The 13,177-nt window shown below is 48.1% G+C and overlaps 19 non-coding genes across 19 annotated transcripts; all 19 read left to right on the plus strand.

The window, feature by feature from the left end:
- Positions 1-151: 151 nt before the first annotated feature.
- On the plus strand, positions 152-270 carry LOC143873779 (5S ribosomal RNA). Its single transcript, XR_013248478.1, has one exon. It is a non-coding gene; the product is annotated as a 5S ribosomal RNA (ribosomal RNA).
- A 597-nt stretch (positions 271-867) lies between these two features.
- Positions 868-986, plus strand: LOC143870917 (5S ribosomal RNA). The gene has a single exon (XR_013245697.1). It is a non-coding gene; the product is annotated as a 5S ribosomal RNA (ribosomal RNA).
- Positions 987-1,583: 597 nt separating this feature from the next.
- Positions 1,584-1,702, plus strand: LOC143873780 (5S ribosomal RNA). Its single transcript, XR_013248479.1, has one exon. It is a non-coding gene; the product is annotated as a 5S ribosomal RNA (ribosomal RNA).
- Positions 1,703-2,299: 597 nt separating this feature from the next.
- On the plus strand, positions 2,300-2,418 carry LOC143870506 (5S ribosomal RNA). Its single transcript, XR_013245283.1, has one exon. It is a non-coding gene; the product is annotated as a 5S ribosomal RNA (ribosomal RNA).
- A 597-nt stretch (positions 2,419-3,015) lies between these two features.
- On the plus strand, positions 3,016-3,134 carry LOC143870918 (5S ribosomal RNA). The gene has a single exon (XR_013245698.1). It is a non-coding gene; the product is annotated as a 5S ribosomal RNA (ribosomal RNA).
- A 597-nt stretch (positions 3,135-3,731) lies between these two features.
- Positions 3,732-3,850, plus strand: LOC143873504 (5S ribosomal RNA). Its single transcript, XR_013248212.1, has one exon. It is a non-coding gene; the product is annotated as a 5S ribosomal RNA (ribosomal RNA).
- A 597-nt stretch (positions 3,851-4,447) lies between these two features.
- LOC143870919 (5S ribosomal RNA) lies at positions 4,448-4,566 on the plus strand. Its single transcript, XR_013245699.1, has one exon. It is a non-coding gene; the product is annotated as a 5S ribosomal RNA (ribosomal RNA).
- A 597-nt stretch (positions 4,567-5,163) lies between these two features.
- Positions 5,164-5,282, plus strand: LOC143873781 (5S ribosomal RNA). The gene has a single exon (XR_013248480.1). It is a non-coding gene; the product is annotated as a 5S ribosomal RNA (ribosomal RNA).
- Positions 5,283-5,879: 597 nt separating this feature from the next.
- On the plus strand, positions 5,880-5,998 carry LOC143873782 (5S ribosomal RNA). Its single transcript, XR_013248481.1, has one exon. It is a non-coding gene; the product is annotated as a 5S ribosomal RNA (ribosomal RNA).
- Positions 5,999-6,595: 597 nt separating this feature from the next.
- LOC143874022 (5S ribosomal RNA) lies at positions 6,596-6,714 on the plus strand. The gene has a single exon (XR_013248712.1). It is a non-coding gene; the product is annotated as a 5S ribosomal RNA (ribosomal RNA).
- Positions 6,715-7,311: 597 nt separating this feature from the next.
- Positions 7,312-7,430, plus strand: LOC143873783 (5S ribosomal RNA). Its single transcript, XR_013248482.1, has one exon. It is a non-coding gene; the product is annotated as a 5S ribosomal RNA (ribosomal RNA).
- A 597-nt stretch (positions 7,431-8,027) lies between these two features.
- LOC143870517 (5S ribosomal RNA) lies at positions 8,028-8,146 on the plus strand. The gene has a single exon (XR_013245294.1). It is a non-coding gene; the product is annotated as a 5S ribosomal RNA (ribosomal RNA).
- Positions 8,147-8,743: 597 nt separating this feature from the next.
- LOC143870920 (5S ribosomal RNA) lies at positions 8,744-8,862 on the plus strand. Its single transcript, XR_013245700.1, has one exon. It is a non-coding gene; the product is annotated as a 5S ribosomal RNA (ribosomal RNA).
- Positions 8,863-9,459: 597 nt separating this feature from the next.
- LOC143873505 (5S ribosomal RNA) lies at positions 9,460-9,578 on the plus strand. The gene has a single exon (XR_013248213.1). It is a non-coding gene; the product is annotated as a 5S ribosomal RNA (ribosomal RNA).
- A 597-nt stretch (positions 9,579-10,175) lies between these two features.
- Positions 10,176-10,294, plus strand: LOC143870923 (5S ribosomal RNA). Its single transcript, XR_013245702.1, has one exon. It is a non-coding gene; the product is annotated as a 5S ribosomal RNA (ribosomal RNA).
- A 597-nt stretch (positions 10,295-10,891) lies between these two features.
- Positions 10,892-11,010, plus strand: LOC143873784 (5S ribosomal RNA). The gene has a single exon (XR_013248483.1). It is a non-coding gene; the product is annotated as a 5S ribosomal RNA (ribosomal RNA).
- A 597-nt stretch (positions 11,011-11,607) lies between these two features.
- On the plus strand, positions 11,608-11,726 carry LOC143873785 (5S ribosomal RNA). The gene has a single exon (XR_013248484.1). It is a non-coding gene; the product is annotated as a 5S ribosomal RNA (ribosomal RNA).
- A 597-nt stretch (positions 11,727-12,323) lies between these two features.
- Positions 12,324-12,442, plus strand: LOC143874023 (5S ribosomal RNA). Its single transcript, XR_013248713.1, has one exon. It is a non-coding gene; the product is annotated as a 5S ribosomal RNA (ribosomal RNA).
- A 597-nt stretch (positions 12,443-13,039) lies between these two features.
- LOC143873786 (5S ribosomal RNA) lies at positions 13,040-13,158 on the plus strand. The gene has a single exon (XR_013248485.1). It is a non-coding gene; the product is annotated as a 5S ribosomal RNA (ribosomal RNA).
- The last annotated feature ends 19 nt before the right edge of the window (positions 13,159-13,177 follow it).

The following is a 13,177-nucleotide window of genomic DNA, read 5'->3' on the forward strand; positions in this document are numbered from 1 at the left end:
GACAGCCCTGCCAGTCATCCGGCTTCCCGACATGCTCGGATCGTCCATCCGGTGTCATCTAGCAGGATTTTTTCGCACTTTCATTTAAACGGACTTCGTACGACAATGCGAGTGGAAACTCTTTATTACTTTGACAATGGAGAGGCATGCTGGGTGCGATCATACCAGCACAAATGCACTGGATCCCATCAGAACTCCGAAGTTAAGCGTGCTTGGGCGAGAGTAGTACTAGGATGGGTGACCTCCTGGAAAGTCCTCGTGTTGCACCCCTGTCACTTTTTTCGGCTATCTACCACTTTTTTCGAACAATCTTTCGGTTCTGGAACATCGATGCGAACTGAAACGCACGTTTAGTGCGTCGCCTCCTACGTTTCGGTTCCGATCTTTTTATTTTCTTCCGGATGGTGAATTCAAAGACGTCCGGTCTTTATTATGGCGGGGTGATAGTGTCGTTTGATTCGATAAACGGAATTCGTTCTGACATTTTATTTGCAGTCAAATTATAGCGGGGGTTTGTTTAGATTCAGTGACGTACAGGCTATAGCGGATGAGTGTACTAGTGGATGCGAGTCATGAATCCGGTCGGAAGGTGTTTACTGGCCGTGAGCTACCCTTGGTGCACAAATATCGTTCCGACGATAACTTTTGATCCGCCCGTCAGATCGTGGCGATTCTTATATTGATTCGGGGGTACTCGGGAAGATTCATCGCGCGTTGACAGCCCTGGTGGTCATCCGGCTTCCCGACATGCTCGGATCGTCCATCCGGTGTCATCTAGCAGGATTTTTTCGCACTTTCATTTAAACGGACTTCCTACGACAATGCGAGTGGAAACTCTTTATTACTTTGACAATGGAGAGGCATGCTGGGTGCGATCATACCAGCACAAATGCACTGGATCCCATCAGAACTCCGAAGTTAAGCGTGCTTGGGCGAGAGTAGTACTAGGATGGGTGACCTCCTGGGAAGTCCTCGTGTTGCACCCCTGTCACTTTTTTCGGCTATCTACCACTTTTTTCGAACAATCTTTCGGTTCTGGAACATCGATGCGAACTGAAACGCACGTTTAGTGCGTCGCCTCATACGTTTCGGTTCGGATCTTTTTATTTTCTTCCGGATGGTGAATTCAAAGACGTCAGGTCTTTATTATGGCGGGCTGATAGTGTCGTTTGATTCGATAAACGGAATTCGTTCTGACATTTCATTTGCGGTCAAATTATAGCGGGGGTTTGTTTAGATTCAGTGACGTACAGGCTATAGCGGATGAGTGTACTAGTGTATGCGAGTCATGAATCCGGTCGGAAGGTGTTTACTGGCCGTGAGCTACCCTTGGTGCACAAATATCGTTCCGACGATAACTTTTGATCCGCCCGTCAGATCGTGGCGATTCTTATATTGATTCGGGGGTACTCGGGAAGATTCATCGCGCGATGACAGCCCTGGTAGTCATCCGGCTTCCCGACATGCTCGGATCGTCCATCCGGTGTCATCTAGCAGGATTTTTTCGCACTTTCATTTAAACGGACTTCGTACGACAATGCGAGTGGAAACTCTTTATTACTTTGACAATGGAGAGGCATGCTGGGTGCGATCATACCAGCACAAATGCACTGGATCCCATCAGAACTCCGAAGTTAAGCGTGCTTGGGCGAGAGTAGTACTAGGATGGGTGACCTCCTGGAAAGTCCTCGTGTTGCACCCCTGTCACTTTTTTCGGCTATCTACCACTTTTTTCGAACAATCTTTCGGTTCTGGAACATCGATGCGAACTGAAACGCACGTTTAGTGCGTCGCCTCCTACGTTTCGGTTCCGATCTTTTTATTTTCTTCCGGATGGTGAATTCAAAGACGTCCGGTCTTTATTATGGCGGGGTGATAGTGTCGTTTGATTCGATAAACGGAATTCGTTCTGACATTTCATTTGCAGTCAAATTATAGCGGGGGTTTGTTTAGATTCAGTGACGTACAGGCTATAGCGGATGAGTGTACTAGTGGATGCGAGTCATGAATCCGGTCGGAAGGTGTTTACTGGCCGTGAGCTACCCTTGGTGCACAAATATCGTTCCGACGATAACTTTTGATCCGCCCGTCAGATCGTAGCGATTCTTATATTGATTCGGGGGTACTCGGGAAGATCCATGGCGCGATGACAGCCCTGGCAGTCATCCGGCTTCCCGACATGCTCGGATCGTCCATCCGGTGTCATCTAGCAGGATTTTTTCGCACTTTCATTTAAACGGACTTCGTACGACAATGCGAGTGGAAACTCTTTATTACTTTGACAATGGAGAGGCATGCTGGGTGCGATCATACCAGCACAAATGCACTGGATCCCATCAGAACTCCGAAGTTAAGCGTGCTTGGGCGAGAGTAGTACTAGGATGGGTGACCTCCTGGGAAGTTCTCGTGTTGCACCCCTGTCACTTTTCTCGGCTATCTACCACTTTTTTCGAACAATCTTTCGGTTCTGGAACATCGATGCGAACTGAAACGCACGTTTAGTGCGTCGCCTCATACGTTTCGGTTCGGATCTTTTTATTTTCTTCCGGATGGTGAATTCAAACACGTCCGGTCTTTATTATGGCGGGGTGATAGTGTCGTTTGATTCGATAAACGGAATTCGTTCTGACATTTCATTTGCGGTCAAATTATAGCGGGGGTTTGTTTAGATTCAGTGACGTACAGGCTATAGCGGATGAGTGTACTAGTGGATGCGAGTCATGAATCCGGTCGGAAGGTGTTTACTGGCCGTGAGCTACCCTTGGTGCACAAATATCGTTCCGACGATAACTTTTGATCCGCCCGTCAGATCGTGGCGATTCTTATATTGATTCGGGGGTACTCGGGAAGATTCATCGCGCGATCACAGCCCTGGCGGTCATCCGGCTTCCCGACATGCTCGGATCGTCCATCCGGTGTCATCTAGCAGGATTTTTTCGCACTTTCATTTAAACGGACTTCGTACGACAATGCGAGTGGAAACTCTTTATTACTTTGACAATGGAGAGGCATGCTGGGTGCGATCATACCAGCACAAATGCACTGGATCCCATCAGAACTCCGAAGTTAAGCGTGCTTGGGCGAGAGTAGTACTAGGATGGGTGACCTCCTGGGAAGTCCTCGTGTTGCACCCCTGTCACTTTTTTCGGCTATCTACCACTTTTTTCGAACAATCTTTCGGTTCTGGAACATCGATGCGAACTGAAACGCACGTTTAGTGCGTCGCCTCCTACGTTTCGGTTCGGATCTTTTTATTTTCTTCCGGATGGTGAATTCAAAGACGTCCGGTCTTTATTATGGCGGGGTGATAGTGTCGTTTGATTCGATAAACGGAATTCGTTCTGACATTTCATTTGCAGTCAAATTATAGCGGGGGTTTGTTTAGATTCAGTGACGTACAGGCTATAGCGGATGAGTGTACTAGTGGATGCGAGTCATGAATCCGGTCGGAAGGTGTTTACTGGCCGTGAGCTACCCTTGGTGCACAAATATCGTTCCGACGATAACTTTTGATCCGCCCGTCAGATCGTAGCGATTCTTATATTGATTCGGGGGTACTCGGGAAGACCCAACGCGCGATGACAGCCCTGGCAGTCATCCGGCTTCCCGACATGCTCGGATCGTCCATCCGGTGTCATCTAGCAGGATTTTTTCGCACTTTCATTTAAACGGACTTCGTACGACAATGCGAGTGGAAACTCTTTATTACTTTGACAATGGAGAGGCATGCTGGGTGCGATCATACCAGCACAAATGCACTGGATCCCATCAGAACTCCGAAGTTAAGCGTGCTTGGGCGAGAGTAGTACTAGGATGGGTGACCTCCAGAGAAGTCCTCGTGTTGCACCCCTGTCACTTTTTTCGGCTATCTACCACTTTTTTCGAACAATCTTTCGGTTCTGGAACATCGATGCGAACTGAAACGCACGTTTAGTGCGTCGCCTCCTACGTTTCGGTTCGGATCTTTTTATTTTCTTCCGGATGGTGAATTCAAACACGTCCGGTCTTTATTATGGCGGGGTGATAGTGTCGTTTGATTCGATAAACGGAATTCGTTCTGACATTTCATTTGCGGTCAAATTATAGCGGGGGTTTGTTTAGATTCAGTGACGTACAGGCTATAGCGGATGAGTGTACTAGTGGATGCGAGTCATGAATCCGGTCGGAAGGTGTTTACTGGCCGTGAGCTACCCTTGGTGCACAAATATCGTTCCGACGATAACTTTTGATCCGCCCGTCAGATCGTGGCGATTCTTATATTGATTCGGGGGTACTCGGGAAGATTCATCGCGCGATGACAGCCTTGGCGGTCATCCGGCTTCCCGACATGCTCGGATCGTCCATCCGGTGTCATCTAGCAGGATTTTTTCGCACTTTCATTTAAACGAACTTCGTACGACAATGCGAGTGGAAACTCTTTATTACTTTGACAATGGAGAGGCATGCTGGGTGCGATCATACCAGCACAAATGCACTGGATCCCATCAGAACTCCGAAGTTAAGCGTGCTTGGGCGAGAGTAGTACTAGGATGGGTGACCTCCTGGGAAGTCCTCGTGTTGCACCCCTGTCACTTTTTTCGGCTATCTACCACTTTTTTCGAACAATCTTTCGGTTCTGGAACATCGATGCGAACTGAAACGCACGTTTAGTGCGTCGCCTCATACGTTTCGGTTCGGATCTTTTTATTTTCTTCCGGATGGTGAATTCAAAGACGTCAGGTCTTTATTATGGCGGGCTGATAGTGTCGTTTGATTCGATAAACGGAATTCGTTCTGACATTTCATTTGCGGTCAAATTATAGCGGGGGTTTGTTTAGATTCAGTGACGTACAGGCTATAGCGGATGAGTGTACTAGTGGATGCGAGTCATGAATCCGGTCGGAAGGTGTTTACTGGCCGTGAGCTACCCTTGGTGCACAAATATCGTTCCGACGATAACTTTTGATCCGCCCGTCAGATCGTGGCGATTCTTATATTGATTCGGGGGTACTCGGGAAGATTCATCGCGCGATGACAGCCCTGGTGGTCATCCGGCTTCCCGACATGCTCGGATCGTCCATCCGGTGTCATCTAGCAGGATTTTTTCGCACTTTCATTTAAACGGACTTCGTACGACAATGCGAGTGGAAACTCTTTATTACTTTGACAATGGAGAGGCATGCTGGGTGCGATCATACCAGCACAAATGCACTGGATCCCATCAGAACTCCGAAGTTAAGCGTGCTTGGGCGAGAGTAGTACTAGGATGGGTGACCTCCTGGAAAGTCCTCGTGTTGCACCCCTGTCACTTTTTTCGGCTATCTACCACTTTTTTCGAACAATCTTTCGGTTCTGGAACATCGATGCGAACTGAAACGCACGTTTAGTGCGTCGCCTCCTACGTTTCGGTTCCGATCTTTTTATTTTCTTCCGGATGGTGAATTCAAAGACGTCCGGTCTTTATTATGGCGGGGTGATAGTGTCGTTTGATTCGATAAACGGAATTCGTTCTGACATTTCATTTGCAGTCAAATTATAGCGGGGGTTTGTTTAGATTCAGTGACGTACAGGCTATAGCGGATGAGTGTACTAGTGGATGCGAGTCATGAATCCGGTCGGAAGGTGTTTACTGGCCGTGAGCTACCCTTGGTGCACAAATATCGTTCCGACGATAACTTTTGATCCGCCCGTCAGATCGTAGCGATTCTTATATTGATTCGGGGGTACTCGGGAAGATCCATCGCGCGATGACAGCCCTGGCAGTCATCCGGCTTCCCGACATGCTCGGATCGTCCATCCGGTGTCATCTAGCAGGATTTTTTCGCACTTTCATTTAAACGGACTTCGTACGACAATGCGAGTGGAAACTCTTTATTACTTTGACAATGGAGAGGCATGCTGGGTGCGATCATACCAGCACAAATGCACTGGATCCCATCAGAACTCCGAAGTTAAGCGTGCTTGGGCGAGAGTAGTACTAGGATGGGTGACCTCCTGGAAAGTCCTCGTGTTGCACCCCTGTCACTTTTTTCGGCTATCTACCACTTTTTTCGAACAATCTTTCGGTTCTGGAACATCGATGCGAACTGAAACGCACGTTTAGTGCGTCGCCTCCTACGTTTCGGTTCGGATCTTTTTATTTTCTTCCGGATGGTGAATTCAAACACGTCCGGTCTTTATTATGGCGGGGTGATAGTGTCGTTTGATTCGATAAACGGAATTCGTTCTGACATTTCATTTGCGGTCAAATTATAGCGGGGGTTTGTTTAGATTCAGTGACGTACAGGCTATAGCGGATGAGTGTACTAGTGGATGCGAGTCATGAATCCGGTCGGAAGGTGTTTACTGGCCGTGAGCTACCCTTGGTGCACAAATATCGTTCCGACGATAACTTTTGATCCGCCCGTCAGATCGTGGCGATTCTTATATTGATTCGGGGGTACTCGGGAAGATTCATCGCGCGATGACAGCCCTGGCGGTCATCCGGCTTCCCGACATGCTCGGATCGTCCATCCGGTTTCATCTAGCAGGATTTTTTCGCACTTTCATTTAAACGGACTTCGTACGACAATGCGAGTGGAAACTCTTTATTACTTTGACAATGGAGAGGCATGCTGGGTGCGATCATACCAGCACAAATGCACTGGATCCCATCAGAACTCCGAAGTTAAGCGTGCTTGAGCGAGAGTAGTACTAGGATGGGTGACCTCCTGGGAAGTCCTCGTGTTGCACCCCTGTCACTTTTTTCGGCTATCTACCACTTTTTTCGAACAATCTTTCGGTTCTGGAACATCGATGCGAACTGAAACGCACGTTTAGTGCGTCGCCTCATACGTTTCGGTTCGGATCTTTTTATTTTCTTCCGGATGGTGAATTCAAAGACGTCAGGTCTTTATTATGGCGGGGTGATAGTGTCGTTTGATTCGATAAACGGAATTCGTTCTGACATTTCATTTGCAGTCAAATTATAGCGGGGGTTTGTTTAGATTCAGTGACGTACAGGCTATAGCGGATGAGTGTACTAGTGGATGCGAGTCATGAATCCGGTCGGAAGGTGTTTACTGGCCGTGAGCTACCCTTGGTGCACAAATATCGTTCCGACGATAACTTTTGATCCGCCCGTCAGATCGTCGCGATTCTTATATTGATTCGGGGGTACTCGGGAAGATCCATCGCGCGATGACAGCCCTGGCAGTCATCCGGCTTCCCGACATGCTCGGATCGTCCATCCGGTATCATCTAGCAGGATTTTTTCGCACTTTCATTTAAACGGACTTCGTACGACAATGCGAGTGGAAACTCTTTATTACTTTGACAATGGAGAGGCATGCTGGGTGCGATCATACCAGCACAAATGCACTGGATCCCATCAGAACTCCGAAGTTAAGCGTGCTTGGGCGAGAGTAGTACTAGGATGGGTGACCTCCTGGAAAGTCCTCGTGTTGCACCCCTGTCACTTTTTTCGGCTATCTACCACTTTTTTCGAACAATCTTTCGGTTCTGGAACATCGATGCGAACTGAAACGCACGTTTAGTGCGTCGCCTCCTACGTTTCGGTTCGGATCTTTTTATTTTCTTCCGGATGGTGAATTCAAAGACGTCCGGTCTTTATTATGGCGGGGTGATAGTGTCGTTTGATTCGATAAACGGAATTCGTTCTGACATTTCATTTGCGGTCAAATTATAGCGGGGGTTTGTTTAGATTCAGTGACGTACAGGCTATAGCGGATGAGTGTACTAGTGGATGCGAGTCATGAATCCGGTCGGAAGGTGTTTACTGGCCGTGAGCTACCCTTGGTGCACAAATATCGTTCCGACGATAACTTTTGATCCGCCCGTCAGATCGTAGCGATTCTTATATTGATTCGGGGGTACTCGGGAAGATCCATGGCGCGATGACAGCCCTGGCAGTCATCCGGCTTCCCGACATGCTCGGATCGTCCATCCGGTGTCATCTAGCAGGATTTTTTCGCACTTTCATTTAAACGGACTTCGTACGACAATGCGAGTGGAAACTCTTTATTACTTTGACAATGGAGAGGCATGCTGGGTGCGATCATACCAGCACAAATGCACTGGATCCCATCAGAACTCCGAAGTTAAGCGTGCTTGGGCGAGAGTAGTACTAGGATGGGTGACCTCCTGGGAAGTTCTCGTGTTGCACCCCTGTCACTTTTCTCGGCTATCTACCACTTTTTTCGAACAATCTTTCGGTTCTGGAACATCGATGCGAACTGAAACGCACGTTTAGTGCGTCGCCTCATACGTTTCGGTTCGGATCTTTTTATTTTCTTCCGGATGGTGAATTCAAACACGTCCGGTCTTTATTATGGCGGGGTGATAGTGTCGTTTGATTCGATAAACGGAATTCGTTCTGACATTTCATTTGCGGTCAAATTATAGCGGGGGTTTGTTTAGATTCAGTGACGTACAGGCTATAGCGGATGAGTGTACTAGTGGATGCGAGTCATGAATCCGGTCGGAAGGTGTTTACTGGCCGTGAGCTACCCTTGGTGCACAAATATCGTTCCGACGATAACTTTTGATCCGCCCGTCAGATCGTGGCGATTCTTATATTGATTCGGGGGTACTCGGGAAGATTCATCGCGCGATCACAGCCCTGGCGGTCATCCGGCTTCCCGACATGCTCGGATCGTCCATCCGGTGTCATCTAGCAGGATTTTTTCGCACTTTCATTTAAACGGACTTCGTACGACAATGCGAGTGGAAACTCTTTATTACTTTGACAATGGAGAGGCATGCTGGGTGCGATCATACCAGCACAAATGCACTGGATCCCATCAGAACTCCGAAGTTAAGCGTGCTTGGGCGAGAGTAGTACTAGGATGGGTGACCTCCTGGGAAGTCCTCGTGTTGCACCCCTGTCACTTTTTTCGGCTATCTACCACTTTTTTCGAACAATCTTTCGGTTCTGGAACATCGATGCGAACTGAAACGCACGTTTAGTGCGTCGCCTCCTACGTTTCGGTTCGGATCTTTTTATTTTCTTCCGGATGGTGAATTCAAAGACGTCCGGTCTTTATTATGGCGGGGTGATAGTGTCGTTTGATTCGATAAACGGAATTCGTTCTGACATTTCATTTGCAGTCAAATTATAGCGGGGGTTTGTTTAGATTCAGTGACGTACAGGCTATAGCGGATGAGTGTACTAGTGGATGCGAGTCATGAATCCGGTCGGAAGGTGTTTACTGGCCGTGAGCTACCCTTGGTGCACAAATATCGTTCCGACGATAACTTTTGATCCGCCCGTCAGATCGTAGCGATTCTTATATTGATTCGGGGGTACTCGGGAAGACCCAACGCGCGATGACAGCCCTGGCAGTCATCCGGCTTCCCGACATGCTCGGATCGTCCATCCGGTGTCATCTAGCAGGATTTTTTCGCACTTTCATTTAAACGGACTTCGTACGACAATGCGAGTGGAAACTCTTTATTACTTTGACAATGGAGAGGCATGCTGGGTGCGATCATACCAGCACAAATGCACTGGATCCCATCAGAACTCCGAAGTTAAGCGTGCTTGGGCGAGAGTAGTACTAGGATGGGTGACCTCCAGAGAAGTCCTCGTGTTGCACCCCTGTCACTTTTTTCGGCTATCTACCACTTTTTTCGAACAATCTTTCGGTTCTGGAACATCGATGCGAACTGAAACGCACGTTTAGTGCGTCGCCTCCTACGTTTCGGTTCGGATCTTTTTATTTTCTTCCGGATGGTGAATTCAAACACGTCCGGTCTTTATTATGGCGGGGTGATAGTGTCGTTTGATTCGATAAACGGAATTCGTTCTGACATTTCATTTGCGGTCAAATTATAGCGGGGGTTTGTTTAGATTCAGTGACGTACAGGCTATAGCGGATGAGTGTACTAGTGGATGCGAGTCATGAATCCGGTCGGAAGGTGTTTACTGGCCGTGAGCTACCCTTGGTGCACAAATATCGTTCCGACGATAACTTTTGATCCGCCCGTCAGATCGTGGCGATTCTTATATTGATTCGGGGGTACTCGGGAAGATTCATCGCGCGATGACAGCCCTGGCGGTCATCCGGCTTCCCGACATGCTCGGATCGTCCATCCGGTGTCATCTAGCAGGATTTTTTCGCACTTTCATTTAAACGAACTTCGTACGACAATGCGAGTGGAAACTCTTTATTACTTTGACAATGGAGAGGCATGCTGGGTGCGATCATACCAGCACAAATGCACTGGATCCCATCAGAACTCCGAAGTTAAGCGTGCTTGGGCGAGAGTAGTACTAGGATGGGTGACCTCCTGGGAAGTCCTCGTGTTGCACCCCTGTCACTTTTTTCGGCTATCTACCACTTTTTTCGAACAATCTTTCGGTTCTGGAACATCGATGCGAACTGAAACGCACGTTTAGTGCGTCGCCTCATACGTTTCGGTTCGGATCTTTTTATTTTCTTCCGGATGGTGAATTCAAAGACGTCAGGTCTTTATTATGGCGGGCTGATAGTGTCGTTTGATTCGATAAACGGAATTCGTTCTGACATTTCATTTGCGGTCAAATTATAGCGGGGGTTTGTTTAGATTCAGTGACGTACAGGCTATAGCGGATGAGTGTACTAGTGGATGCGAGTCATGAATCCGGTCGGAAGGTGTTTACTGGCCGTGAGCTACCCTTGGTGCACAAATATCGTTCCGACGATAACTTTTGATCCGCCCGTCAGATCGTGGCGATTCTTATATTGATTCGGGGGTACTCGGGAAGATTCATCGCGCGATGACAGCCCTGGTGGTCATCCGGCTTCCCGACATGCTCGGATCGTCCATCCGGTGTCATCTAGCAGGATTTTTTCGCACTTTCATTTAAACGGACTTCGTACGACAATGCGAGTGGAAACTCTTTATTACTTTGACAATGGAGAGGCATGCTGGGTGCGATCATACCAGCACAAATGCACTGGATCCCATCAGAACTCCGAAGTTAAGCGTGCTTGGGCGAGAGTAGTACTAGGATGGGTGACCTCCTGGAAAGTCCTCGTGTTGCACCCCTGTCACTTTTTTCGGCTATCTACCACTTTTTTCGAACAATCTTTCGGTTCTGGAACATCGATGCGAACTGAAACGCACGTTTAGTGCGTCGCCTCCTACGTTTCGGTTCCGATCTTTTTATTTTCTTCCGGATGGTGAATTCAAAGACGTCCGGTCTTTATTATGGCGGGGTGATAGTGTCGTTTGATTCGATAAACGGAATTCGTTCTGACATTTCATTTGCAGTCAAATTATAGCGGGGGTTTGTTTAGATTCAGTGACGTACAGGCTATAGCGGATGAGTGTACTAGTGGATGCGAGTCATGAATCCGGTCGGAAGGTGTTTACTGGCCGTGAGCTACCCTTGGTGCACAAATATCGTTCCGACGATAACTTTTGATCCGCCCGTCAGATCGTAGCGATTCTTATATTGATTCGGGGGTACTCGGGAAGATCCATCGCGCGATGACAGCCCTGGCAGTCATCCGGCTTCCCGACATGCTCGGATCGTCCATCCGGTGTCATCTAGCAGGATTTTTTCGCACTTTCATTTAAACGGACTTCGTACGACAATGCGAGTGGAAACTCTTTATTACTTTGACAATGGAGAGGCATGCTGGGTGCGATCATACCAGCACAAATGCACTGGATCCCATCAGAACTCCGAAGTTAAGCGTGCTTGGGCGAGAGTAGTACTAGGATGGGTGACCTCCTGGAAAGTCCTCGTGTTGCACCCCTGTCACTTTTTTCGGCTATCTACCACTTTTTTCGAACAATCTTTCGGTTCTGGAACATCGATGCGAACTGAAACGCACGTTTAGTGCGTCGCCTCCTACGTTTCGGTTCGGATCTTTTTATTTTCTTCCGGATGGTGAATTCAAACACGTCCGGTCTTTATTATGGCGGGGTGATAGTGTCGTTTGATTCGATAAACGGAATTCGTTCTGACATTTCATTTGCGGTCAAATTATAGCGGGGGTTTGTTTAGATTCAGTGACGTACAGGCTATAGCGGATGAGTGTACTAGTGGATGCGAGTCATGAATCCGGTCGGAAGGTGTTTACTGGCCGTGAGCTACCCTTGGTGCACAAATATCGTTCCGACGATAACTTTTGATCCGCCCGTCAGATCGTGGCGATTCTTATATTGATTCGGGGGTACTCGGGAAGATTCATCGCGCGATGACAGCCCTGGCGGTCATCCGGCTTCCCGACATGCTCGGATCGTCCATCCGGTTTCATCTAGCAGGATTTTTTCGCACTTTCATTTAAACGGACTTCGTACGACAATGCGAGTGGAAACTCTTTATTACTTTGACAATGGAGAGGCATGCTGGGTGCGATCATACCAGCACAAATGCACTGGATCCCATCAGAACTCCGAAGTTAAGCGTGCTTGAGCGAGAGTAGTACTAGGATGGGTGACCTCCTGGGAAGTCCTCGTGTTGCACCCCTGTCACTTTTTTCGGCTATCTACCACTTTTTTCGAACAATCTTTCGGTTCTGGAACATCGATGCGAACTGAAACGCACGTTTAGTGCGTCGCCTCATACGTTTCGGTTCGGATCTTTTTATTTTCTTCCGGATGGTGAATTCAAAGACGTCAGGTCTTTATTATGGCGGGGTGATAGTGTCGTTTGATTCGATAAACGGAATTCGTTCTGACATTTCATTTGCAGTCAAATTATAGCGGGGGTTTGTTTAGATTCAGTGACGTACAGGCTATAGCGGATGAGTGTACTAGTGGATGCGAGTCATGAATCCGGTCGGAAGGTGTTTACTGGCCGTGAGCTACCCTTGGTGCACAAATATCGTTCCGACGATAACTTTTGATCCGCCCGTCAGATCGTCGCGATTCTTATATTGATTCGGGGGTACTCGGGAAGATCCATCGCGCGATGACAGCCCTGGCAGTCATCCGGCTTCCCGACATGCTCGGATCGTCCATCCGGTATCATCTAGCAGGATTTTTTCGCACTTTCATTTAAACGGACTTCGTACGACAATGCGAGTGGAAACTCTTTATTACTTTGACAATGGAGAGGCATGCTGGGTGCGATCATACCAGCACAAATGCACTGGATCCCATCAGAACTCCGAAGTTAAGCGTGCTTGGGCGAGAGTAGTACTAGGATGGGTGACCTCCTGGAAAGTCCTCGTGTTGCACCCCTGTCACTTTTTTCGGCTAT

The sequence above is a fragment of the Tasmannia lanceolata genome, unplaced genomic scaffold (genome assembly GCF_043159265.1).
Source record: "Tasmannia lanceolata isolate RefF3 unplaced genomic scaffold, GAP_Taslan_0.1 ptg000003l, whole genome shotgun sequence".
NCBI lineage: Eukaryota > Viridiplantae > Streptophyta > Magnoliopsida > Canellales > Winteraceae > Tasmannia > Tasmannia lanceolata.